General features: G+C 40.8%; 1 protein-coding gene across 1 annotated transcript in view; it reads left to right on the top strand.

Annotated features, from left to right (window-relative positions):
• The first annotated feature begins 15,552 nt into the window (after window positions 1–15,552).
• Window positions 15,553–26,732, top strand: part of TAOK1 (TAO kinase 1) — a 107,341-nt gene continuing 96,161 nt past the window's right edge. The window contains exon 1 of the mRNA XM_004012516.6: window positions 15,553–16,258. The gene's annotated coding sequence lies outside the window, so the exon portion shown is untranslated. The remainder of the gene's footprint in view (window positions 16,259–26,732) is intronic.

Genomic DNA, 26,732 nt, shown 5'->3' on the forward strand with positions numbered 1-26,732 from the left:
CAGATGTAAAGTTTACTTCCTCTAAGAAGGCTTTGTTGACACTCTCCTGTCTGGTTCAGGTGACCCTGCAATGGCTTCCCTTAATACCCTATATACCATTTATCATGGCATTTGTTATCCACTCCCGGCACAGTGACTGATATTTAGCGATGTCTCGGTAAATAAATGTGTTGAGTCAACTCTAGACACACTGCATTTCTCTTTTTCCATGTTCTTTGTATATGTTATTTCTTCTTTCTGTTCTAAACAGAGCATCATGAATGCTATATCCGTATTTCCTTTCTTTTTTTTTTTTTCCCGTATTTCCTTTCGAAGGGAAACTTCACTACCTATAGCTGCTGTTGAAGAGGTAGCCCGAGGTGGCCACAGTTCATGGAGGTACTTGCGCCTTAGCTGACAGGACCAGAGTTGGCATCTGATACAATGGTGGACAACCCAGAACCTGGCCAGCAACTTACAACATACCTGATACCAATAAAGGATGAGGTCAATCAGATACTCTCTAAGAATGAATTAGAAAAAGGAGAGAATGTGGCTATTAATAACAGGAACAAGATCTAAAATCATATATAAAGAAAAGTCATGAGAGGGGACTTCCCTGGTGGTCCAGTGGCTGAGAATCCACGCTTCCAATGCAGAAAGCATGAGTTCAGTCCCTCGTTAGGGAACTAGGATCCCTCATGTCCCGTGGCATGGCCAAAAAAAAAAAGAGAGAGAAAGAAGGACCCCTCAGGGTTACCAGGGGTCAAGGCAGGCTCTAGCTGTGGATATATAGAAACGACAGGGAAGAGAGCATAATACAAAGCAGAGACCAAGGAACCAGTTGGAAAGGAGGCCAGGAAAACAGCTAAGTCATGCTAATGACTGAGCATCAGGATTAAAATACCCAAGATGCTCTCTCTCGCTCTTCTGGGCTGTTACTTTTCCTGGTTTTCTTGTGACTTCTATCTTTCAAATAACCTTGTTGAGCTGGAGTGACCCAGAGTGCCTAATTGATAAGCTGTTTCTGTTTAGGAAAACCCAGGCATCCTTCAAGGCTGAATTTCTGGCTCTGTCTCAGTTCTCTCTCTCCATTCAGAGAAGTACTTGTCATGTTACCTGTAATTACTGGGTATTCTATTTCTACCATGTGGATATCAGCCTTTAAACTCTTTGAGGATAGGGCAACTTGTCTGTGTTTCTCAGTTACATACTCTGTCCAGAGGCATCCTTGATACATAAAACCAGGGACTAATCAAAGTACTTTACATGTTTAAATTTATGTAAGCCTCATGACAGAGAAGGCAATGGCACCCCAATCCAGTACTCTTGCCTGGAAAATCCCATGGACAGAGGAGCCTGATGGGCTGCAGTCCATAGGGTCACAAAGAATTGGACACAACAGAAGCAACTTAGCACACATGCACACAAGCCTCATAAAAGCCCTCTAAGCAGGGTACTATTATCTTTCCCATTTTACAGATGGGGAAAATGAAGCACAGAGTAACCTTGCCAAAAGTACAAAGTAAAGGGTAGAGAAGGAATTCAAACCAGGACATTTGGCTCTAGAGTCCTATGCAATATGACCTTGAACTAAAGGGGAAGGGTAGGCAGAGAATAGTAGTTAAAATGAATATTTGAATTTCACAAAACTTTATGTTAGTGTCTTATTTATTTCCATAACTTATTCAAGATTCCACATTGTATTTAGTTGCATTCAGCAACTTCAGCCACATGCAAAAAATTCTGGTAAATTCTCTTTTCATTTTTACTGTGTTACAAATATAGGGGTGTGTTAAAGTATCTTTGTATTAATTTCTCATTTAAATATTTTCTTCTCTGTAATCACCCTCTGTGTTTTTTCGGTCTTCTAATTTTATTGAGGCTTTCAATGGCTAAATCAAAGACCTCTCTTGGTAAATGTCACATTGCACTTGAAAATTTGTGGATTATTTTCAAATATCATTGGATATGGGTTTCTAACACGATTCTACAGTAACAAGAGGACAGACTCTGTATGTTTTTAATATCTTTAGATCAAGAAATTTTTTTACCTTGTTTTATGTCCCTGGATATGTTCCAGTGTCTCCTAGTTTGTAGTCTCTGGGAACTTGAATATAATTGGTATCCTACTGTTGTGTGAAAATTGTCTAAATCTTATTTATTTTGACGTGGCTCATGGTGTTTTCAGCTGTGCTTCTACTTTTCTGTATGTCCATTCTATTAATTTTTGAGAGTTAGACATTAAAACTCCAACTAAAAATCTGAATTTATCTACTTAAAAAATAATTGTAATATATAGTAGAGCTATATGTGACTTTGTTCCATATTTTTCAAGGCTCCTGTCAATGTGTTATCATACTTTCATAATTCAAAAAATAAAAAAGAAAGAGAAACAGAATATTTGAACACTCTGCTACAGGGTATGAAGCACTTTCGAGTGTATTTTATGAGGACATCAGGAGTCCCCTCCCCCTCTGTGGGAAACCAAATAGCACTTCTAGCCCTGAAATGCCAACCACCTGGATTCTTTCTACCAGCACAGAAAAAAAATGAAGTATAAGTAAAGGATACATACAGATGTATTTTTTAAATTCCATGGAGTCCTAGAGATGTTGATACTTTGTAGATTGGTCAGATTTCTAGGCTAGTGTCTAAAGAAAGAATTGTGTTAGAATTTTTTAAAGATTTTTTTTTATGTGAACCATTTTAAAAGTCTTTATCAAATTTGTTACAATATTGTTTCTGTTGTTTCTCTTGCCTAGGAGACATATGGATCTTTGTTCCCTGACCAGGGACCCAGCCCTCGGATTCTTAACCACTGGACCACCACAGAAGTCCCTGGAATTTAGAAACCTTTCATCTGGGGCAAAACAGCCAGTTTCTCAGCTGTTCCAAGAACTGAGTCTCTCCATAAAATCAGCAATTGAAAGTATGTATTCGGTGTGGTGGAGAAGGTGGATGGAGTGGTCATTCCACATTATGCTATTGTTTTTAAAGGAGTCTGAGTTTGGGGACTGATGCCTATATTGGCAGCTTCAATCATTGTGTTTGAGTTACCATGACAACAAGCCAAACTTCAGGGGCTGTTTATTAGTGAGTGGTAAGGAGCCAACTGAAAGGGAAGCTCTTTGAGGAAGCCTGGGGTTGCTTCGGGGTGGTAGTGGAACAGGGTACGTGGTACAAGGTAAATCCAGATACTTGCTGGCTAGGTATACAAGTAGCCTCCTCCTGATTGCCTGTATCTCAGAGATCTGAGTGAGTAACCAGAGGAGAGGTCTGACAGTAGCAACTGTTCAGCATGAGAATGTTCTTAAATATTAATGGTGTTGTGGAAGAACAGGAAGAGCCTTTAGGTTCCTCCGAAAGTGAGGGAATGCACAGGGAGCTTTGTTCAGTGCTCTGTGGTGACCTAAATGGGAAGGAAATCCAAAAAAGAGGGGATGTATGTATACAGATAGCTGATTCACTTTGCTGTACAGCAGAAAATAACATAACATTGTAAAGCAACTATATTCTGATTAAAATATTTTTAAATAATAAAAATAAAAGACAATTAAAATTTTTTACAAAAGCGAGAGAACAGCAGGAGATGCCTATACCTGAGTAAAATTTACCCAGGATGTGAGTGTAGTTTGTGTTAGGGCTGAATTCCTGGTGACACAGCCATATGGCTTTTGCTGACTGCCATCCTCCAGACAGTATATTCCTTTTGCAGAGTGGCTAACATGTATTTAGGATGGTGCTTTCCTCACGGTCACCTTTACTCCTTCTCCCAGCATCAGCTGGTACTCTTAAATGAGGGTGCTCCTACCTGTCCTTCCAGCCTGAATTTCTGCCCCAGATGAAGGGTCTGGATCTTTCCCTCAGCCACTTCCTCACATCTCTGATTTCCTCCCCGAGAGTAGGAGGCTCCAGGGGACCACAGCTGACTCTGCCAGGCACAGAGGGTTGAGTCATCCCGCAGGCGTCAGAGCTGTTAGCAAAAGCTCTGCTGATCTGTATGCAGCTCCAACTCCCTCTCCGGTTCAGAGTTTTGGAGCCGTCTTGTTCAAAAGTAAAGAACGGAACACAGATGGCTGGTAACAGGATCCCACAGGAGCCTCCTCTCCCACTGAGCCCATCCTGCTAATCCTTTTATAGGAGAAAAGAAAATAAATGGTGAATGAAGAAAGAAAAAAAAGAGGAGTGTCAGTTTTGCTCTGTCCTTTGGGTTTTGGTGGAAGGCCTCTGAGAACAACCTCCTGCTCCTCATTACATTTCCCAAACATTTCCCCTTCCTGGTCCTTGTTTCTTCTCGTCTGCTTCTTTCCCCTCCCAGTTCTCTATTCTCTGTATCATCTTTGAATCTGATGGAGTATTTTGCTGAATGTCTTCTATTTAACCAGGCAATTGTAATCCATACAGACAAAAGAAAATCAAATGCACCAGAAGTGCATGTATCAGGTGTATCTCTTGGGAGTTTCTTTAGTTTCTCCTCTTCTACTGAAGCAGCATAATGCATTACAAAGAGTACAGGCTTTGGAGCCAGAAAAAAGTGGGTTCTAAGCCCTGTCCCAGGAAATAAACGTTAAAAAAAATCTGCTCTGTCACTTACTAGCTGGGTCATTTTGAGCAATTTACCTAACCTCTCTGAGCTCCAGATATGGCATTGGAATACATATATCAGTTCACTTCATTCGCCCAGTCATGTCTGACTCTTTGCAACCCCACGGACTGCAGCACGCCAGGCTTCCCTGTTTATCACCAACTCCCAGAACTTGCTCAAACTCACGTCCATCGAGTCGGTGATGCCATCCAACCATCTCATCCTCTGTCGTCCCGTTCTCCTCCTGCCTTTTATATGTGTATAATAGTGTCTATGTTGTCAGTTGATTCATAGATTAAATTAGATAGAAGTAAAATACAGTACCTAGGGACTCTTCTGGTGGTCCAGGGGTGAATAATACACCTTGCAGCGCAGGAGACACGGGTTTGATCCTTGGTCAGGGAACTAAGATTCCATATGCTGTGGACCAACTAAGCCCACACACCACACTTAGAGAGTCCATGTGCCGCAACTAGAGAGTCCGTGTGCTACAACAAATGATCTCGCATGATACAATGAAGATCCCTCATGCAACAACTATGCAGCCAATTAAATTAATTAATTTTAAAAAGCATAGTATCTGGAACATCATAAGTATGCCCAGTAAATATTAACTTTCTCTTTCTTCTCATCTCCTGTTGCAATAAATACCAGGCCCCGGATTTTCAAGTATCTGAAAAAAAATTTTTTTTTCCATTGAGAAAGTAGCATCCACGATCAGGTGCTACTGATGCAACTGAAGACAGAAAGGCAAGTGGGAAGTGTGTGTGAGTGTTTTTGCAAGACCAGAAGACCAGGACTTTGTAAAAATTAGCATGCGAATACAATAAGGTTGCTTTCCCTCAGTTTAGAGATTCTTGGCCAAGACTGCTGGTTTCCTCATGTTGCTGCTGTAGCATGGTTGATACTAATTTATTTTCCTTGGAAGATAAGATGCTAGGTTGCTGATTAGGTAAGTTATTACCTGTCTCTAAGCTTCTCTGGAACACAGGATCACTAGCTCCTCTTCAGTTCAGGAAAGGAGGAGGACTGGTTGAAGTCTGTGTAAATTCCAGGAGGAAAGTTAAGTATGGTTTGGTATTATCCTTGGCACTGAGAATACCAGAAGTGTTTTTACAGTCAGGTCAAATGCCACTGTTCAATTTATGTGACTACCAAAGACTTAGCTGACACAGGGCTGTGGTTTGACATGTTTCCTTTGTTCCAGATAACAAACACGTGCGATGTCAGTTGTATTAATGTGCCGTGCTCTAGTGAAGCAAGAAGGAGGCTGATGATGGGGCCAGGATACTGTACCTCATTCTCTCTGACCAGGAGCTCTCTGACAACACGTTTTTCCTGTCTCTCTTTGTAACTGGTAATTAGGTTCTCAGCTGAGCTGTCAGGAATCTTGACAAGTTTCACAGGCAATCACCATTAGACAATTTACAACTGTAGGCTTTTCATAACTGGCACAGTCCCTCCCCAGGAAGCAAAGTTTCTCAATCCTAATCTCCTCCTATCATTCCAAGAGTCTGATCTGAGTGGAAGGCTGGCTCAGTACATTATCCAGTTCCAAAGCAGACTATTGCTTCCAGTGGAGGTGATGGGCAAACCTCTGTATTCACATATGCCCTCAGTAATAAGGGGATATGGTTGGGTAACAGAGTGGAAGTTGTCCAAGCCAGAGGTGACATGCGCCTATGAGAATTTAACAGAGCCTATCAAAAAGAGAGAAAAAAATTAGTTAATAAAGTGGCTTTTTCTTTTGTTCTTAGAAAGCTCAACCCCTGTACACTCAAAAAATTGGAAGCAAGGACTCAGATATTTGTACATCATGTTCATAGCAGCATTATTCCCACTAGCCAAAAGCTGGAAACAACCCAAATGTCCATTGACAGATGAATGCCCAAATGAAATGTGATACCTACATCATACATGGAATATTATTTAGCCTTCAAAAGGAATGAAATTCTTTTTTTTTCAGCCACCTATGAGGTTTTGGGGATCTTAGTTCCCTGACCAGGGATAGAACCCATGTCTCCTGCACTGACAGGCGGATTCTTTACCACTGAGCTACCAGGGAAGCCCTGAATTGCCTATTTTTAAATGGTTAAAGTGGTAAATTTTTTAATGTATATTTTACCACAATCCCTCTGGATTAGGGAACTTAGGTAGTGGATAAAAAGAAATCAGTTCTTGGGGAGTTCCCTGGTGGTCTAGTGGTTAGGATTCTGGACTTTCACTGCGTGGACTGGATTCACATCACTAACTGGGGAGCAGAGGTTCCACAAGCTGTGCCAAAATAAAACAAAACCAAAACCAAACCAAAACAAAAATTCAGTTCTTCCCAGAAACTCCTCAGATGAGCTTGAATATTTACCTTGATCACAGCACTGGCCAGACTGTACCATCAAGACTATGATGCTGCTCATCTCTTGTTTTTTGCATCCATCCTCTCTCTTTCTCTTGCTGGGAACGAGCCTGTCCTCTAATCATAGTCTATGAGGTTCTTGTGACATTGACTCTACTCTGCACTCCAGGGATGGAGCAGGTTTATCAGGCCTAAACCGCCAGTGTGTGCAGCGTATGACACTCCCTTGGCTCTGGGTCAGGGATGGGCACACGATCCAATCAGAGCCAATGAGAGGCAAGAAGATTTTCTCTGGCATTTGGGAGAAAGAAACTCCCTTCTTTTTCCCCCCAAAATTGGATGACAATAATGATAAGAATAATGAAAATAAGTTATTTTATTAATAACTTAATAAATTAATAATTATTAATAATAATTTATTAATAAGATAAGTACTTATTGAGTGCTTATTCTATGCCAGGGAGAGTTCTGAATACAATTTATGTTCTTTAGCCCTCATGATAACTTTACTGAGTAGGGGACTTCCCTGGTGCTCCAAAGGCTAAGCCTCCCAATGCAGGAGGCCTGGGTTTGATTCTTGGTCAGGGAACTAGATCCCATATGCTGCAACAAAGATTGAACATCTCATGTGCCACAACTAAGACCCAGCACAGTCAAATAAATAAATAAAAAGAAATATAAAAAGAAAAGAAAAGCACAAAGTGTATATATATATATGTATGTATGTATGTATGTATTTTGAACTATATTGGGTAGGTATAATTATTATTCCCTTTTTACAAATGGTGGAAATGAGGCACAGAGTGTTTCGATCAGCCTGCGAAAGCTCTCATAGCCAGCGTGTGGTGAGGCCTGATGTCAAACCAGCTTTCACTCTGAACCACTACACTCTGTTGCCTTGAAAGGATGTAAGAACTGGAGTTGCTGATGCCTCTTTCTGTGAAGCTTCAGACCACATGCAGCATGGTAGAAGTCCTAGAGATGAAACCAGAGTATTTAGCCCGGAAGCAACTCTGCCTGAAGCTAGCCTGTGGACTTTTTAACATATGTGAGCCAAAATATTCCCCCCCACCTTTTTTTTTTCCCTTAAACTACTTTGGGTCCTGTTTCTATGTCAGCCAAAGGACTTTGGACTGTTTACTTGTTGACTTTTCCCATTAGGCTGTGACTTAAGAATAGGAATGCTTTTCATCTCTATATCCATAGAGCCTAGCATAATTCACATAACTGACATTCAGTAATGATTGCTATCTCTCAATGCATCATTCCATAAACACTTGTTGTGGTTTATGTGTAAATTGGGTTAGATGTGGGAGATGGAAATAAAATGAGTGAATGAAAGTTGTTATCCTGGAGTATATGGAAGAATACCAACTATAAAGGTTAATGTGATAGAGAACTCTAGGGATGCACATGTGTGCTAGAGTTTCCAGGAAGTTGCAGTCACCTTGATAATATGTACCTGGATGCTGGGCAGGGCATTTTCTGGGTTCCTGCAGATGCCAGACAATCTCAGGATTGCCTAACATCCTGAGAATGTCTGGAAGGCACCTGCCTCCCAAACTGATGTACAAACCAGATTTACACCTGGCACTGTCATATGAACCACGTGTTTTCCGCTGTGCTTCCCTGTGTTGCTTGACTTTCAAAAGCACGTTCTGTAAAATAAGTGTGCCCTGCCCAATTCTCGTCATTATGGTGACAATCAGAAGAGGTAATAGATATGAACATTCTACAATGTAACTTTCCAGATGACTGTTGCTTTCTTTTACCTGGCCACAGCAAACACTTACATACTGTACTCTAAGAAGCATCCCCACAAAACCATGTCGTTTGGCCTCGCCAGCAGTTCTATTCTCCTTGTAGTGAACATCTGTTGTTTTTGTCTGTCCAGAATTTCTCCCTCATCTTCTGGCAAAAAGTACCCTACATTCTTTTAAGGAATTTCCTCTCCATCACTCCATGTAATTTTGTGGAGCTGTTACTCAGAGCCACTTGCCACAGGGTGAACACATAATCCCAGCTAGGGCCATCAGAATGTCCCACCCGTTGGTGAAGAGACTAGCCCACAGAGGAACATATGACACAGGGTCCAAGCTGGGCTACTCAGCGATGCTCCTTTGGATTTTTTTAAAAAGATGTATTTATTTGTTCATTTATATTTGGCTGCACCGGGTCTTCATTGCGGCATGAGGGCTCTCTTTAGTTGTGGTGAGCATAGGCTACTCTTCATTGCAGTGCATAGCCTTCTTGCAGTGGCTTTTCTTGTTGCAAAGCACACACAGGTTCTAGGTGTGTGGGCTCAGTAGCTATGGCACGGTGCACTGGCTTAGTTGCTCCAAGGCATGTGGAATCTTCCTGGACAAGGGGTCGAACTCATGTCCCCCCACATTGGCAGGCAGATTCTTATCCACTAGACCACCAGGGAAGCCCTCCTTTGGCTTTTATTACTATTGAGACGGAGAATCTTTCCTTTACCTTTAGGGTCACTAAACTGGGATGATGTCAATCTGGACTTCTGTGGTCATTTCTTTCACTCCCCTCTGCTCCCTTGCCCCATCCCTCTGCCCCATGAATCAACTACAAAGATGGAAGTTCATCTAATACGATCTATGTGAAACCTGCTTACATGTCTCCTGGAAACACTATCTATGGTCCATATGCCCTAAATTCTGATGTGCTCATTCTCACAAAGTCCCAAATGACTTCAATTTCTTACATTTACAATATTGTAACATTTTTATGTTGAGAATATTTGTGAAGAGGAGAAATAAAGGATGAGTTTCATGATAACCATTTGTATGTTACCATTTGATCACTAGACTAGATGTCTAGTGTTTTTGGGCAACAGGTGAAAGAGAGCAGGTTATGCAAGAAAGGCCACATAGCATGCGAGCTTAAGTGGTTGTATAAACCTCAATTTTGGAACAGGGACTCCTGTTACTAGTGATCACAACACAGGGTCATGTCAGCAAGGGAAGTATCTGGTTAAAACTGATACTAGAAAACTCCTTGATTGACTTCCCTGGTGGTCCAGTGGCTAAGACTCCACTCTCCCAGTGCAGGGGGCCTGGGTTCAATCCTTGGTTGGGGAACTAGATCTCACAGTCTGCAACTAAAGATCCTGTGTCCTGCAACTAAGACCCAGTGTAGCCAAACTAAAGAGAAAAAAGAAAGAAAGAAGTCTCCTTGATTCATTTCCTGTGTATAGACAGTATTAATGGCAGTATTCAGTGCTGGGGTATACTAAACTAGATGATAGCAGTGGGAAGCACCTGGATCCCCTAGTTGCATTCCCCCCTCCTCAATACAAACACACACAAATTTATAACAAAAATCCAATCTATAGACAAAAATAGTCAAGCATTTGGAAACTGGGTATGGTGTGTGGAGAGGAGGAAAGGAGAGACAAAAAGGGGCAAACATCTGACAAAATTCTTTAAATTCCTGAGGCACTGGACTTTTCAGTTACAGGGTTTAATGCATTTCCTTCCCCTCACCCCCTCCAAGCTGATCTGAACTGTCACTTTCAACCAAAGTCTTCTTGCTAGTATTGTACTACTGCCCAGCAAAGAGAAGGCTCAAAGACGAAGCCCAAAGATAGTCTTAGGCCAATAAAATGTCAACTTGTTTGATGTTTTGATTGCCAGCTGTTTGTTTCATATCTTATGTAGCACAACTCCCTTAGGACTTTGTGTTTTTGTTTTTAATCCTGGCAGATGTCAGCAAAAGACAAGGGCATGACAAAATCACCAGTTGATCCAGAAGTGCATTCCAAAAACCTCTCAGTCTGCAACCATGCAGCCCAACCCTTGCCACATTCACAGATGTCCCAGACAATTGTGATGTACTGATCATGGGCGCCTGCCAGACAGTAGCATCAGAGAAGTGTGATGAATATTTACCTCCTGACACACACACACACACACACAACATCTACCACTTGAAAACATTTCCCATGGGTTAGGCACTTTACATATTACCTTATTATTATGTTTAAAATAATTTTAAAAATTTATTAATTTTTGGCTGTCCTGAGTCTTTGTTGCTGCACAGGTTTTTCTCCGGTTGGAGTGAGCCAGGGCTACTTGTCATTGCATTGCACAGGCTTCTTATTGCAGTGGCTTGTTTTGTTGCATAGCACAGGCTCAAGGGCACCCAGCTTCAGTAGTTGCGGCACGTGGGCTCAGTAGTTGCAGCTCCCTGGCTCTAGAGTACAGGCTCAGTAATTGTGGCACATGGGCTTGGTGGCTCTAAGGCATGTGGGGTTTTCCTGGATCAGGGATCAAGCTCGAGTCTACTGTTTTGGTGGGTGGATTCTTGACCCCTGAGCCACCAGGGAAGCCCCATGTTACCTTATTTAAATCCTCACACAACCCTGTGAGGGAGGTAATGTCAACCCCGTTTTACAGAAGAGGAAGCAAAACAGCCGGGTTATGAAGTCAGCACAAAGTAACATACTCACTGACAGGAGTAAGAGAGGGAGATGGAACTCCACAGTCAATTTTTTTTTTTGTTAGACACTCCAATTTTCTTTGTTAATATACATGCATTGTTTTTAGTTGTTAAAAATAATTTTATTTTGTTTTTAGTTATATTAATATATATGGTTTATTGGCAACATTGTTTATAACATATTGTGTCAAGTGCACCACATGAACATTTAACAAGATAGATAATATCCTATTTATAGTCTCACAATACAATGAAAAGGATTCAACTCAAGCCAGAGCCTGTAAGAAACTATTTGCATATCATGTACATCTGATAAAGGACCTCTACAGCCCATGTTTTTAACTCTGGCCGTACAGCCTTCACATCTACTGCCTGATATCTTCAGGGCTGGCTTTCTTTAAGACTCCCGGGCAGCTGCTTTAATTTATTCATGGCTTTTGCTACAGATGCTTATCTGATAGATACCTGAGACTGAAAGTTTTCTAGGGCAGGACTTTCTTGAACTAAATTGTATTCTACCATCCTTAGGGACCTTGGCCCAGCGTTTATTTCTGTGTGTTAAAATGGAACAATCTGGGACTTCCCTGGTGGTCCAGTGGCTGAGACTCTACAACCCCAGTGCAGGGGAACCTCAATTACCTCAAGTGAGAAACAGGTATGAACCACCACAGCAGAGGCCATGGGGATGAGGAACCAGGCCAATTCAAGAACTGTTCAGGAGTTAAATCCACAGAAAGCACAGTCCTTGCAACCATTCTAAGTACTGACTACCACTGATGAGTGTAAATTTCTTTTATTTCTTGGATAAATTCTAAGAACTGAATAACTTATATATTCTACAGTATCTACTAAAAATACCTTCATGTTGAACAAATCTGACGTTGGGATATGCCCCTGTAGGTGTGTGTGTGTGTGTGTGTGTGTGTGTGTGTGTGTGTGAAATTTGAAGAATTTGAGGAAAGAGGCCTATTAACACAAGATCAGAAGCACAGATCTGGAATAATAATAATAATATTAAGACAGCCAGAGTCTCTTAAGATGCCCTATATATTGAGGAAACAGAGTGGGGTGTGGGGGAGCTGTAATTTAGGCAGAGATAAGTGTGAGAACAAGGTCATGGCTGATACAAAATTCTATAAAAACACTCCCTATACAACATCAAACCTTTATTAGTCTTAAAAAATTTTTTGGGGGGCTATGCCATAGGTCATGCAGGATCTTAGCTCCCCAACCAGGCAGAGTCTTATCCACTGGACTGCCAGGAAAGTTCCCAACATCAAACCTTTAGATTTAACTCCTAGTTTACAAGAAAAATAGTGACTGAAGCAAATGTGAAATGACATCGTAAGGATGCAACTGGCCAAGTCCAGAATGTGGAAAGTTCTTAAGATATGTAATCTGGTTTCTTCAACAAATAGACTGTGTGTGAAAAAGGAAGGAAGACAAAAAAAAGGAAGGGAAAATGTTATACATGAAAAGAAACTTGAGAGACATATTTATCAATCAAGTGCAAAGTGGAGATCCCGATTCAGATAAATAGGGTATGAAATAATATTTTGGAAACTATTGGGGAAAAAACTGAACATGAGTTGGCTATTAAATCATATTAAGGACATATTGTAAAGGTGTGATAAAGAAATCATGGTTATGTTAAAAGTATTTATTAGAGATACATATTCAGTTCAGTTGCTCAGTTGTGTCTGACTCTTTGCGACCCCATGGACTGCAGCACGCCAGGCTTCCCTGTCCATCACCAACTCCCAGAGCCTGCTCAAACTCATATCCATCGAGTCAGTGATGCCATCCAACCATCTCATCCTCTGTCATCCCCTTCTCCTGCCTTCAATCTTTCCCAGCACCAGGGTCTCTTCCAATGAGTTACTTCTTCTCATCAGGTGCCCAAAGTATTAGAGATTCAGCTTTATCATCAGTCCTTCCAATGAATATTCAGGACTGATTTCCTTTAGGATTGACCAGTTTGATCTCCTTGCAGTCCAAGGGACTCTCAAGAGTCTTCTCCAACACCACAGTTCAAAAGCATCAATTCTTTGGCACTCAGATACCAGAGATATCAGAAAACAGAGATACATATTAAAGTAAATATTTACAGGTGAAGTGTTACCATGGTTTATTAGAGATTTACTTAAAAGTGCATGGGGGTGGACTTCCCTAGTGGTACTGGATAAGAATGGACCTGCCAATGCAGGGGACAGGGGTTCCATCCCTGGTCAAGGAAGATTCACCTGCCACAGAGTAACTGAGTCCATGCGCCACAAATATCGAGCCCGCATGCTACAACTACTGAAGCCTGTGCACCTAGAGCCTGTGCTCTACAACGAGAGAGACGCTGCTGCAATGAGAAGCCCATGCTCAAAAGAGTAGCCCCTGCTCACCTCAACTAGAGAAAGCCTGTATGCAGCAAGAAGACCCAGCACAGCCAAACAAATAAACCCCCACTGGGGTGAGGGAGAAGGTTGTGGGAGAACAGGTGAAACAAGAATGACGAAGTGTGATAACCAGTGAAGTTGGGATAATGGTCACGAGGTTTACTATTCTGACTCCTTTTTTTGTTTGAAATTTTCTAAAAAAAATTAAGAACAAAGATTACAGGAAAGCATGAATCTCTTTCCATTCCCAACTGTATAAAGTAGCCAGAAGAGAACATTCTTGCTGTAACACTTTCAGAAAATGGGATCAGGATTGGAGGGCATTATTTAAGGAGTATGTGGCGGGAGAGGGGCTCCAGGAACAGGACGGTACAAGAAAAACTGTTTCTGAGCAGTGCTGAAAGAGCCATGCTGCTGCTGCTGCTGCTAAGTCACTTCAGTCGTGTCCAACTCTGTGTGACCCCATAGACAGCAGCCCACCAGGCTACTCCCTCCCTGGGATTCTCCAGGCAAGAACACTGGAGTGGGTTGCCGTTGGAACACAGATTTCAAGATGAAAGGAGTATCAACTATGCCAACTATTGTAGATGTCAAGAAGAAAGGGATCAAAATGAAAACTCCACTAGATATGACTAGGAAGTCACTCTTGACCTTGGCAGGATCGAAGTTTTCATTTTCAGTTGAGGTGGGATGATATACAACTTTTCCACGAACTTGTCTATGAAGGAGAGGTAAGGTGAAGATTGTAATCTCTCCTTCAACCTCAAAGAAGAAGAAATTAGGGCATTTTTTGTGTTTTTCATGTTGAGGGGAAGTTGCCCCTTTGAGAATGATTGATGATATAGATGAAAAGAGTAATGACTGACTGATTTGCAAAGCAAGGAGTCTTACTAGGAGAGGGAACATTGAGAACAAATTATACATACATCCTGCTGAAGCAGAGAGCTAGTTTTTTTCTGATCACAGCCAATGTACTTGCCTAGTTTAACTTCCAATTATTGTTCTGGTGTACATATTCACTCACAAGTCCCACACGGCAGATCTATTTATCTCAGTTTTATACACTGAAGAAAAAAGATTTTTTTTATGACTGCACTTTAGGCATACCTTTTGGTTCTTGAATAAAATTGCTCTCTTTGTGGCCTACTGAAGAGGTTTTCCCCTTTAAAAGGTTTTCGTTACAAAAACTGAGCAGCACTACGTCTTCTCTTGGAACTCTCCAGTTTGTTTACTGTTCTTATTACTCAGCCTACTCACTCTACAAAAACTTTTCAAGAATTTCTCCTTTTTCTACCATCGCTAACATATAGGACGGTGTAGATTTGTATTTCTCTTATTACCGTTCCAAAAATTATTATAAACTTTTCGAATCTGAAAAACTCAATTATGTACTGATTAAGCTGACCAGCTTATCTCCGAATTCCAAGGAGGGATGGAAGTAAGGTGTGTAAGAAGGGGATTATTCAACACGTCAGGGAAAACTTCATTCTCAGGTTTATTGGGGAGGGGGGTGCACATACTTTGGGGGTGGGAAAAGCAGAGGCGGAGGAGAGCAGATAAGCTCTTCTTCCTTAGGTTTCAGGGTGAAATAAACGCACCTGACGCCCGCGTGGCAGAAGAGCTCCGCCAGCTGAGCGAGCCAGGGCTGGACAGAGGCTGTAAACTCGGGGACACGCGTGAGACTCCGCCCAGTGTAAGCACTCGCGCGTTCCCGTGAGGGCGTGCACGCGTACGCAGTTTTGTCTCGCGCAGGGTCGAGCCTGTCAGGCGGGAAATCTCGCGAGATCGGAGACTGGGATGACTGTCGGGAGGAGGGGAGTGGTGTCGGGGAAGGGGGGGAATCTGGGCAGCGGCCGGGCTCTGTGGCTTCAGGGCTCGGAGAGAGAGAGGGAGGGTGGCAAAGAGAGTGAGTCGGTGCCGCCGCCTGCCTAAGCAGAGAGGAGGGGTCCCGCTTGCCTGCGCCCTTCGCGGGCCGAGAGCGCGAGGCACCCGCAACCTCTGAGGCCTCCGGCCCCTGGGGACCCCGCCCCGCCGCCGGCCGGCCGGCCCGGGGCCTCTATTCCCTTTGTGAGCGCCCCCTTCCCAGGGGTGGTGGTGGTGGCGGAGGGCTGTGCGTGGGCCCGCCCGCCGAGGGGCCGCGGCGGGGGACCGAGAGGGCCTCGGCTGTGTGAGGACAGGAGGCGGCCGAGGCCCGGGCCGGTTCCCCCGAGGCGGCGGCGGCGGCGGCGGCGGCTCCCGGCACTTCCCCGCGCCATCTTAGCTGAGCCCAAGCGCTGAGGGCGCCTCCTCGACCCCGGTCGTCCCCTCGCCCCCCCCCCCCCCGCCCCTTGTCGCAGAGCTTGGGCTGGGCGGCTTGCTGGGGCTCCGGGGGGGGGGGCGGCGGTCTGTCGCCTGGCCCCCTCCTCCTCCTCACTCCTTGCCCTCCAGCGTAGCGGCTCCCCCGGCGCTGCAGGGGGCTGCGCCTGCCTACTCCGCCCCAGACCTGTCGGCGAAAGGGTAAGGGCACCTCTGCTTTGGGAAAGGGAGACATGGAGGGGGCGGGGAAATTCGGCCCACTCTGGCCGCTGCGCGGAAGCTGGGATGTGGGGGTGGGGTGGGGGAGGGAGACAAGGAGGGTCTGTGATTCTGTGGGTGGGGTGAGGAAGCTGGTGAGCTAGGCGCCCTCCTGTTTTGAGGGGCAAGAGCAATTGCATTCCTCTTTCCTGAGGGTCACCGGAAGGGGTGGTGGAAGGGGATGTCTCGAGGAAGGTGTGGCCCTCCTAGGGAGACAGGGTTGATGTGCACCCCGACTTAAAGGCGCGGGGTCCCCTTCCCTTCTGATCCCTCTGCTCCTCCCTCCTCTTTGTAGTGTCTGTGTATTCTTGAGAAGGGAGACTGCTCTGGGTAGTCTACTGGGGTAGATTCCTCCCGCCCCCCAGGAACTCTGTACCCCACTTCTGTAGGGGTGATGGAAGCGTTTCTTTCCCCCTACCCTTCCCCATCCTTTAGTCTGCTGCAGTGCTGCAGAAGTCCAAGGCAGTTTCTTCATACACAGGCCCGTGTATACACTGAAGGGAGGGGGAGCGGGAGAGGGAAGTAATGGCGCTTCCCTTAGAAAGGTTACCCCTTTTCCTTTGGTTTTAAATCGATAACAGTACCGGTTTAATACTCTTCCTCTGAGATCTGTCCGTGGGAAGTATATCTGTTTCTGTTGTTACTGCGAGGATATGGCCACTCAAGAGGGACCCTGCCATGTTAGGAACAGTTTTGATGGTCTCTCTTGCTCTCTCATTTGAACACTAGATTGACTGTGTGAGCATATTGGGTTTTCGTTAAGATTTAAGTAAAATAATTTTGTTTTCTCTGATTTCCCACTTTTTCTCCCCTCTTCCTATGACTTTTGTAGTACTTGAAGAATTATTCAAGATTATTCTGTACAGACAGGATGTCTGATGGACATTGCTTCTCCCTGAGCTGTGAATTTTTAGGGTTAATACTATTTTGTATACATCGAAATTGGAATTTTCCCGAAATGATTAGGCCACACACTTTTCTATTGCAAATGCTTTGTTTCTTAGTGTAAGGGAAAAATAAACGTGATTTGCCTAATTATGCTGTAATAGAATATTCTGTAGTCAAAAAGTCATTTTCCACTTTTGCTTCAGAATGTCATATTTGTTTAAGACAAATCGTCTTATCTGGTTTACAATAGTACTTATTGGTTTTGCTTAGTAGAATAGAAATAAATTTTTAAAAAATTACATTCTAGAAGTATGTTGCCAAGTTCTTGTGACCAGAGTAGTCTTGAAGTCTATAGTTGATACTTTTCTCTTTACTGATGGGTGAGTTCAAAACGTTCCATACTTGAATATTCATATAATTAAAAAACTGTTACACAGAGTGATGAAGATGACTAAATACAGAGATCATGTCTTGACATTTTACTAGCAAGTTGTATTTAGTGTTTAAGCTTTACTTGGTGGCTGACTTGTTTTTAAATACTTCCCTGCCATCTACATTTTACATTGTCCATCAGAGCTCTTTTGGTGTGTGTTGCATTTTGAAACCCATTTTAAGACAAAGATTTAAAGATGTTAGAGGCAGTAGTAGTGTTAAGCATTAATTTAGATTTTGTCTTATTTCATGATTTTAATATAGGAGGACACGTTAATGCTATGTTAAGTCAGTTTTTATTATTTTTACTCGGCAAATGGAATTCTCCTTGCTTTCTTTATTCTCTTGATTTTTTATCTGAATTCATTTAAACAGCACTTCTCATTTGAATCTTTATTTCATGGCGCGATGCTGCATGTTGTGGTGGGCAGTTTTTCCCTGTATGGCAGACTGTGATGTAAAGTTTAATTCTCTATGCTATGGCTTGTTGTTGATAATTAATTCATATATTACTAGCATGTGTAAACCCGAGCTTACTGCTTACTAAAGAGTGTCTGTTTTTGTCTTTCAAAGATGCAGAGAGAGGATTTATCAATAAGGGCTACAAAACTGAAGGATGTAGACAGGATATAGGTAAACTATTTGCTATACATCAGAATGCTGGAACTAAGAAGTACTCTTTAGAACAATTATAAAGAGACCCTTGTCAATAGTTGGTAGGAATTCTGCTACAAGTGGTAAAATTATGTTCATCACCAGTTAGATAAATTCATTATTAGGGGAAAAACAGGGTTATGGCAGCTGAGTTCTGATGCTGCTGTCAGAAAGAGAATACTGAGAACTATTAGTGTGAGTTGGTTGATTCCAGATTAGTATGGTACCTCTTGTGTTTCTAAATAGTTCATCTACAAAATGGCAGTGGACATCACTTCCTGTTCTTTCACAACTGACTCTCTGAATTCCCTTTTAATGACTTAATTTTTGGCATTCTCGTATCTGATTTGCTAATTTTGTTGTATTTCTCATGCTTTATAGATGGAAGAATTTGTTAGAAAGAATTTGGTTTTAAAAGGTTTTATATAAAATTATCTTGACAGTAACTAAGTATCCTTCCAAATTAAAGGATATTTTCTCAAACATTTAAACTCTGAGAGGTTTTAAAGAAACATAACAATATACAGGACCAAAGGTATGAGTGAACTGAATAGAAAGTAGTTACTGTATTTTCTGTAATATATATTTTAGGAGAACAGTAGATATGCAGTTAATTGACCATGTTACTATACACCATGCTTTCTGCATATCAAAGTATATGCATGATACTTGATCCCATGTTATGATGCCATCCCACTAGTATGAAAGAAACTAATTACTTGCAAAATACTAGAAGAACCAAATACTCTTAACCAGAAAAAGTGTAATTTAAGAATTTGCTAGTACTTAGTAGATATGGAGCTGGAGGAGGGCACAGCAACCCATTCTAGTATTTTTGCCAGGAGAATTTCGTGGACAGAGGAGTCTGTGGGTGACGGTCTATAGGGTCACAGAGTCGGACATGACTGAAACGACTTAGCATGCACGCAGTGGATATGAATACTTAGTAAATCCAGAAGTTATTTAGAGGGCCAACTGTTGGCATTGAATTTACATTTGAGATTAATCTGTTATTCAGATTACCTGGAAATAAATTCTGTTTTTCATTTGACCACTTCAAATATTAAAATTAAAAAAAACCAAATATTGAAATCATTTTATCTCTCCAGTGTATATCTTTTTGGTTATCGGTAGTCTGTTGTAATAATTGCACTCATACTATTAACCTTTTAGAAATTAGGAGCTTTTTTATATGTATTAGTTAAGGGCTGGTGTTCAGTTCCGGATCATATATGAATGAATCTCTTCTAAAGTGTCAATTCCGTAGTCAAAAATAAAAGTGAGATTGTTGTATTAGAATGCCAACGTATGTTCATCCACCTTTAGGTTTCTGTACTTGTTCATGGCTGGATTATTTTTTATATTGTTCAAGGTTTCAAATTTTAAAATGTGAGTGTAAGAGAAAGAAATGGCAACCCACTCCAGTATTCTTGCCTGGAAAAGTCCATGGACAGAGGAGCCTGGCGGGCTATAGCCCATGGGGTTAGATGACTGAGCATGCATGCGAGAGGGTGGAGGGAGATGGGTTGGTAGCAATGAACTGGTAGAACTAAAAAATAAAATGTAAATGTAAAAAATACAAATCCATTATATTGGATTAAAAATTTTAATTTTTAATGATAAAAATTAATATTTAATATCATTAAAGTGTCTCATACCTTCTTTAAAAATCCACATGAATTTAAAAATTGTATGGAGGGACTAGAAACAATTTCAATTGGGATGTTCTGTCAACATTTGGTAACAATTATTTCTATATCAATCTCTCTTGCTTGTGCTAGAAGATGACTTTTTGTTCTGAAATAGAGTTTAAGGCTGCATCCTCTTACCTAGTGACAAAATTGAGTGGCCCATAAAAGGCCCATATTTCACAATATGAAGTACTTGGCATGTAAATAGACTTAGCGAAAGTACAGGTTACTAAATACTTTACATAGTAAATATATAGCCTGTTAAAAATCTCAATGACACTGGCATTGTTACGTAAACATAACTACATTTAATGTACCCTAATTTAACTTTAAAGTTAAGAAGGGGATGATTTTTACTTTTGATTAAATTATTCTATATGTTAGTGTTGTGCAGATTCAGAAATAAATGAATTACTTCATTTAAGGAAGACACATGCGAAGTTCAGTTTTTGAGAAAAGCTGCTGCTGCTTCTGTTAAGTCGCTTCAGTCGTGTCTGACTCTGTGCAACCTCATAGACGGCAGCCCACCAGGCTCCCCCGTCCCTAGGATTCTCCAAGCAAGAACACTGGAGCGGGTTGCCATTTCCTTCTCCCATGCGTGAAAGTGAAGTCGCTCAGTCGTCTCTGACTCTTCGAGACCCCATGGACTGCAGCTTACCAGGCTCCTCCGTCCATGGGATTTTCCAGGCAAGAGTACTGGAGTGGGGTGCCATTGCCTTCTCCTTTGAGAAAAGCATCAACAGATAATGGTATGGAGCACAGTATTTGGATCTGTAGTCATCAATAATAAACTAGTGCTTAATGTATCTTATTTTCTCCATTTATTAGCTGTGTGACTTCTTTATGTCACTTTTTTAAGCCTCACTTTCCCTGGTGGCTCAGAGAAGGAAATGGCAACCCACTCCAGTATTCTTGCCTGGAAAATCCCATAGACAGACAGGCCTGATGGGCTACAGTCCATGGGGTCTCGAGAAGTTGTACACAACTGAGTGACTAACACACTTCCCTGGTGGCTCAGACGGTAAAGAATCCGCCTGCAATGGAGGAGACCTGGGTTCAGTCCCTGGGTTGAGAAGATCCTCTGGAGAGGGGAATGGCAACCCACTCTAGTATTCTTGCCTGGAGAGTTCCATGGACAGGAGCATGGCAGGCTATAGTCCTTGGTTGCAAAGAGTCGTCAAGTTGTCTGACTGAACACTTCTTCCTGGTCTATAAAATGAAAATCATGTCTACTTTATAAGGTGGTTAGGTTTAAATGGGATAATCCTTGTTAAGTACTTAACATATTGCTTGATACGTAGTAAGCACTCAGTAAGATGTTGGCTTTCACATACTGGCCACTTAATAAATGTTTACAGATGAAGATAGGGAGTCTTAATTTTTAAGAATGAATTATATTCCATAATTTTTATTTGAAGTTGGATTTATACATTTGGAGCTCTCTTTCTCTCTATATATCTGTGTATGTGTGTATATGTATAGACACATATAACATATTTTTAAAAGAAATGGTTAGAATTTCTTTTTTTAAATAATATTTATTTGGCTTACTGAGTCCTACTTACCATGTGGGATCTTCGATCTTCATTGCTGCATGCAGGATCTTTAGTTTCGGCATGTGGAGTTTAGTTTTCTGACCAGGGATCAAACCCCAGTGCCCTCCATTGGGAGCTCAGAGTCTTAGCCACTGGACCATCACAGAAGTCCCAGAAAAGGTTACACTTTCTAACCAAGGGTAGCTTGCAAACTTTTTGTACCTATAATGAACTACTATGTGGTTCTGTAAGAGATTTTCTTTTTCCTTTGCTGGATGTAAACCTGTCTTGAAGGCAAAATTTCCTTTCCCTTTGGTGGTTGTTGGTGTTCGCTGAGTTTGCATCTAGCTTTTTGCAACGCCATGGACTGTAGCCTGCCAGGCTCCTCTGTCCTCCACCATCTCCCGGAGTTTGCTCAAATTCATGTCCATTGAGTCAGTGATGCTATTAATATCTAACCATCTCATCCTCTGCCACCCGATTCTCCTTTTGCCTCGTTTCCCCCTGCATCAGGGTCTTTTACAGTGAATTGGCTCTTCGAATGAGGTGGCTAGAGTTTTGGAGTTTCAGCGTTATCAGCAGCCCTTCCAATGAATATTTGAGGGTTGATTTTCTTTAGGATTGACTGGTTTGATCTTCTTGCAGTCCAAGGAGACTTCTAAGTCGCATACTTCTACTTCCTGAAACTCTTTTCAGTGTCCCTGGCTTTGAAGGAATTCAAAATAGTTGTGTTCTCCTAAGGCTTTTTCTAGGTATGTTTTGTAGGTATGTCCCACCTTGAACATGCTTTATATTCCACAGTATATTAATTCAGCAAATGTTAAGTGATGATTATGTGCCAATAAGACTTGGTCCCTGCCGTGGAGGAATTCTATCTTTTCATTTTTTCCACTTAAATAGTTTTCTCAAACTAGATATTCAGAGGAAAGCAGGGACCTTCCCGTGGTTGTCAGTTCCTCTAAACCAGTTCTTTTCAAATTTTAGGTTGTGACCCATTAGTGACTTGTCAATTCAATTTAGTGGATCACAACACTAGTTTTTTTTTTAATGAAAAATAATGGGGAAATGTCAGAGTGTGATGTGTAAGTAAAGGTGAGCATTGTAATGGGAAACTTCTTTTGACTTTATGAGTTCTGGGTACACAGTTAAATTGTTTTGAAATTTCTTTTTGAACCCTCATATCTGAGTATGCTTATTTTTTCTTTCAACAACTCTACTTTCGGTCTCTCCTGATTCTAGTCTCTCATCTATTTGTTAGTTATGTTGCATGTATTTACCTTCCCTAGGTCTTAAATCTTGTAGGGTACTGAAGACTTTGTCTAGTAAGTCCTGGGCAGGATGCCAGCAGTTTGGGGTATGATGATAACTTCTGAGGTTTTTATTTTGGGGAATATATTATCACATATCTAATGTCACATCTTACTTACGTGAGGGCAGTTTCTCACGAATTGCAGAATTTAGTAAAAAAAAAACTTTATTGGAGCATAATAAAATATATTTTTATTTGAGGCACATGTAGATTTAAACTACTAGTTGTAACATGTAATTCAATAAAGTTTATTATATGACTAAATGTATTGAGTATATTTGAAAAATTTCAGTGTACTTCTGTGCATTGTCTAATGATATCCTTATGTTTTGATGTTTTTAATTGACTTATGATAGTAGTTACAAGTCTCTATAGTTTGTATTTTGGGTTGATTTCTTCCAATTTATCCCCATGAAAACTGAGGAAAGTTTCAAAAAAAAGTTGATGAACAGCATTATTAAACAAGGTCAAGGTTTTTTTCCTTTTTTACACTTGGGAATTTAGTGTCACTCAAAATTGGAAAAGCTTTGTCTCTTTGCCAAAAGCATCCATAATGCTTGATTGTAATAACTTATTAATATGTAATTGTACTTGATAAGGAAACTTGACTCTTCAACGTTGCACAGAAAACTGTATGGTATATATTATAGTATTTAATATATAGAATTTAAATAAACTCTTGCTGTGTAAATGGTAGATGATGATTGTGATGTTTTATAGAGACCATCACTTCATAGGAGTATACTATTTCAGTTGTTTCTTAAAATTCAAGGGTTCTGAGTTCTGGGGTGCAGTATAATGTGCTCACTTTCACATTCTTTACTTTATGTGATTGTTAGTGATGGTAATTTTTCGTTACCTGGAAAAGCACAAATAATTTAAACATAGAGTAATGAAAAGATCCTTTTATCTTTAATTTAGAGACTGACAAAATCGTTTTGTGTGTTATGTATGAAAGTTCAGTTCTATGAAGTAATGCCGCAAAACTTAAGGCTAAAAGGATTTTAAGAAGGAAAAGATGTGAAAATTTTGTGTTTAGGAGAGAAATGTTCTGTAGTAGAAAAACTTGAATGCTAACAGTAGAAAGTATAGAATTTGGATATTTCTTTGTTTATGTGATACTTTGATTGAGCTCATTGTAGATATGCATGCAGATGTAAACTGGAAAAATCACTGTGTTCAAAAATAGCATGGTTTTAGGGGAAAACAAAAATAGTGATACATGAATTTTGTTTTGTAATGTATATTAGATACTTTGATAAGTTAGAAGAATAAGCTTTACAAGAGAGTTTATTCCTATAGTAAAAGAAGTTTTACTAAAACCCTAAATAATGGATTGTTACCAGATGAGTTTTTCTTTGGTTGAATACATACAAAATAGATATTGTTTATTATTTAATCATCAAATCAGTGATAAGGGTGGTGGGTTTTTAAATTTATTTTTTGTTTTGCTTTTGCATTTAGTATTAATAGGTTCAGTTCAATCGCTCAGTGGTGTCCAACTTTGTGACCCCATGGACTGCAGCACACTAAGCCTCCCTGTCCATCACCAACTCCCGGAGTTTACCCAAACTCATTTCCGTTGAGTTGGTGATGCCGTCCAACCATCTCATCCTCTGTCATCCCCTTCTCCTCCCGCCTTCAATCTTTCCCAGCACCAGGGTCTTTTCCAATGATTTTGCCTTTTTTTTTTTTTTCAATGAGAATGGACCCACATTGGCAGTTAAATGTTTTGAGAACTTTAGATAGGGATCAAATTAAGAACTTTCATTTTTATTTATCAGATTTGGAATACAGATAGTTTAATAATAAATCATTATCTCAAAAATTTTCCTTCAATTGAATACTTAGTCTCCTAACATTTTACAGTCTGTCTACTCTAAACAACTAAATTTAACAAGGCATCTGGTTAATTTAAGAGCCTTGTAAATACACATTTTCTTTCAACCTTCCAGGAGATGGCATGGAATATATTAGGGGAGGAATAGTGAAATAGATACAGTAAGCAAGCATCTAAAATGTATTTTATGGTTATCTTAGAGGTGATAAATCCAGTCATCACCAATAAAATGGTTCTGTTGTTGAGATACAAAATGTTTATTAAGTAATACAAAAAGTGTAATTGTTTTTGACAATACATTAAGGTATTGTTTTAAAAAACCACCATTATGTTTTTTTAATATAAATTAATATTGGATTAATATTAAGTGAAATGGTATCCCACATTTTAGTTTTCTATTATTCTGCTTTATCTTATTCAGGTGGCATTGTGATATGTGATTAAAACATTTTTTTTAAAGTTTTATGCTTTTAATCCTTTTCAAACATAGTCATTAAGCTATTTGGTTTACTCATATTTGGTCTAAGCTTAACTTAATATCGGAGAAGACAATGGCACCCCACTCCAGTCCTCTTGCCTGGAAAATCCCTTGGGCAGAGGAGCCTGGTAGGCTGCAGTCCACGGGGTCACTAAGAGTCGGACACAACTGAGCGACTTCACTTTCACTTTTCATTTTCATGCATTGGAGAAGGAAATGGCAACCTCCTCCAGTGTTCTTGCCTGGAGAATCCCAGGGACAGGGGAGCCTGGTGGGCTGCCGTCTATGGGGTCACACAGAGTCAGACACGACTGAAGTGGCTTAGCATAGCAGTAACTTAATATAGATATCAATTTCAATTTAACTACTTGAAATACATAGATTATAGTTTATGATCTGTTGGTTTGTACTATGAAAGCATCAAATCAGAATGGTAATTGATGGAATTTAAATTTAAAGACTACCAGTGTAGCTAGTATACTGTATAGCTTTAGTATTAAAATAAGATTCTGTAATAACACATGTACTTGTTATGTATCTTTTGAGTGCTACATTGCTACATTCCAGGCACTGTGATTATCAAAATAGGTTCAGTGATGACATCTCTTATTATACATTTTTAAATGCTATTTGCTAGGTACTATGGAGAAGACTCTTGAGAGTCCCTTGGACTGCAAGGAGATCCAACCAGTCCATTCTGAAGGAGATCAGCCCTGGGATTTCTTTTGGAAGGAATGATGCTAAAGCTGAAACTCCAGTACTTTGGCCACCTCATACGAAGAGTTGACTCACTGGCAAAGTCTCTGATGCTGGGAGGGATTGGGGGCAGGAGGAGAAGGGGACAACAGCGGATGAGATGGCTGGATGGCATCACTGACTCGATGGACGTGAGTCTGAGTGAACTCCGGGAGTTGGTGATGGACAGGGAGGCCTGGCATGCTGTGATTCATGGGGTTGCAAAGAGTCGGACATGACTGAGTGACTGAAGTGAACTGAACTGAACTGATGCTGGAATACTGAAATGAGTATGATTTAATCTCTCCTGTTTTTTTTTTTCAGTTTAGCAGGGAAACGGACTTGCAGACATATTGTATCATACAAAAACGTAGTGCAGAATTTCTCAACCATGGCAATATTGACATTTTAGGTAGAATTATTCATTGTTGTGGGGGTCTGTGTTGTATATTTATAAGACCATTTGCAGTATCCCTAGCCTTTACCTTTAGATACCAGAAACACTCCCTCTCCCCAGTTGTGACAATTAAAAATGTTTCCAGACATTGTCAAATGCCCCCTGGGGAGTAAAATCACCTCTTATTGAGACTCACTGGCATAGTGAATAAGTTACAAAGAGCTGTTATCGTACAAGTGAAGGAAAGTCAAGGAATGTTTGGGTGGAGTAACCCCTTATGGGAGTGAAATATTGTATGAATCTTGAAGAAAAGTAGGAGTGGAAAGGAAATTGTATACCTGAGAACATGAAAGATCAATGTCTAAGAGTGTAATTACTGACAGTTTGTGGCTGTAGGCTATTTATGTTGTTTGGAATGGAAATTCAGTAAAATGAAGCTGAAAAACTAGGGCCATGTA

This window comes from Ovis aries, chromosome 11 (genome assembly GCF_016772045.2).
Source record: "Ovis aries strain OAR_USU_Benz2616 breed Rambouillet chromosome 11, ARS-UI_Ramb_v3.0, whole genome shotgun sequence".
Lineage (NCBI taxonomy): Eukaryota > Metazoa > Chordata > Mammalia > Artiodactyla > Bovidae > Ovis > Ovis aries.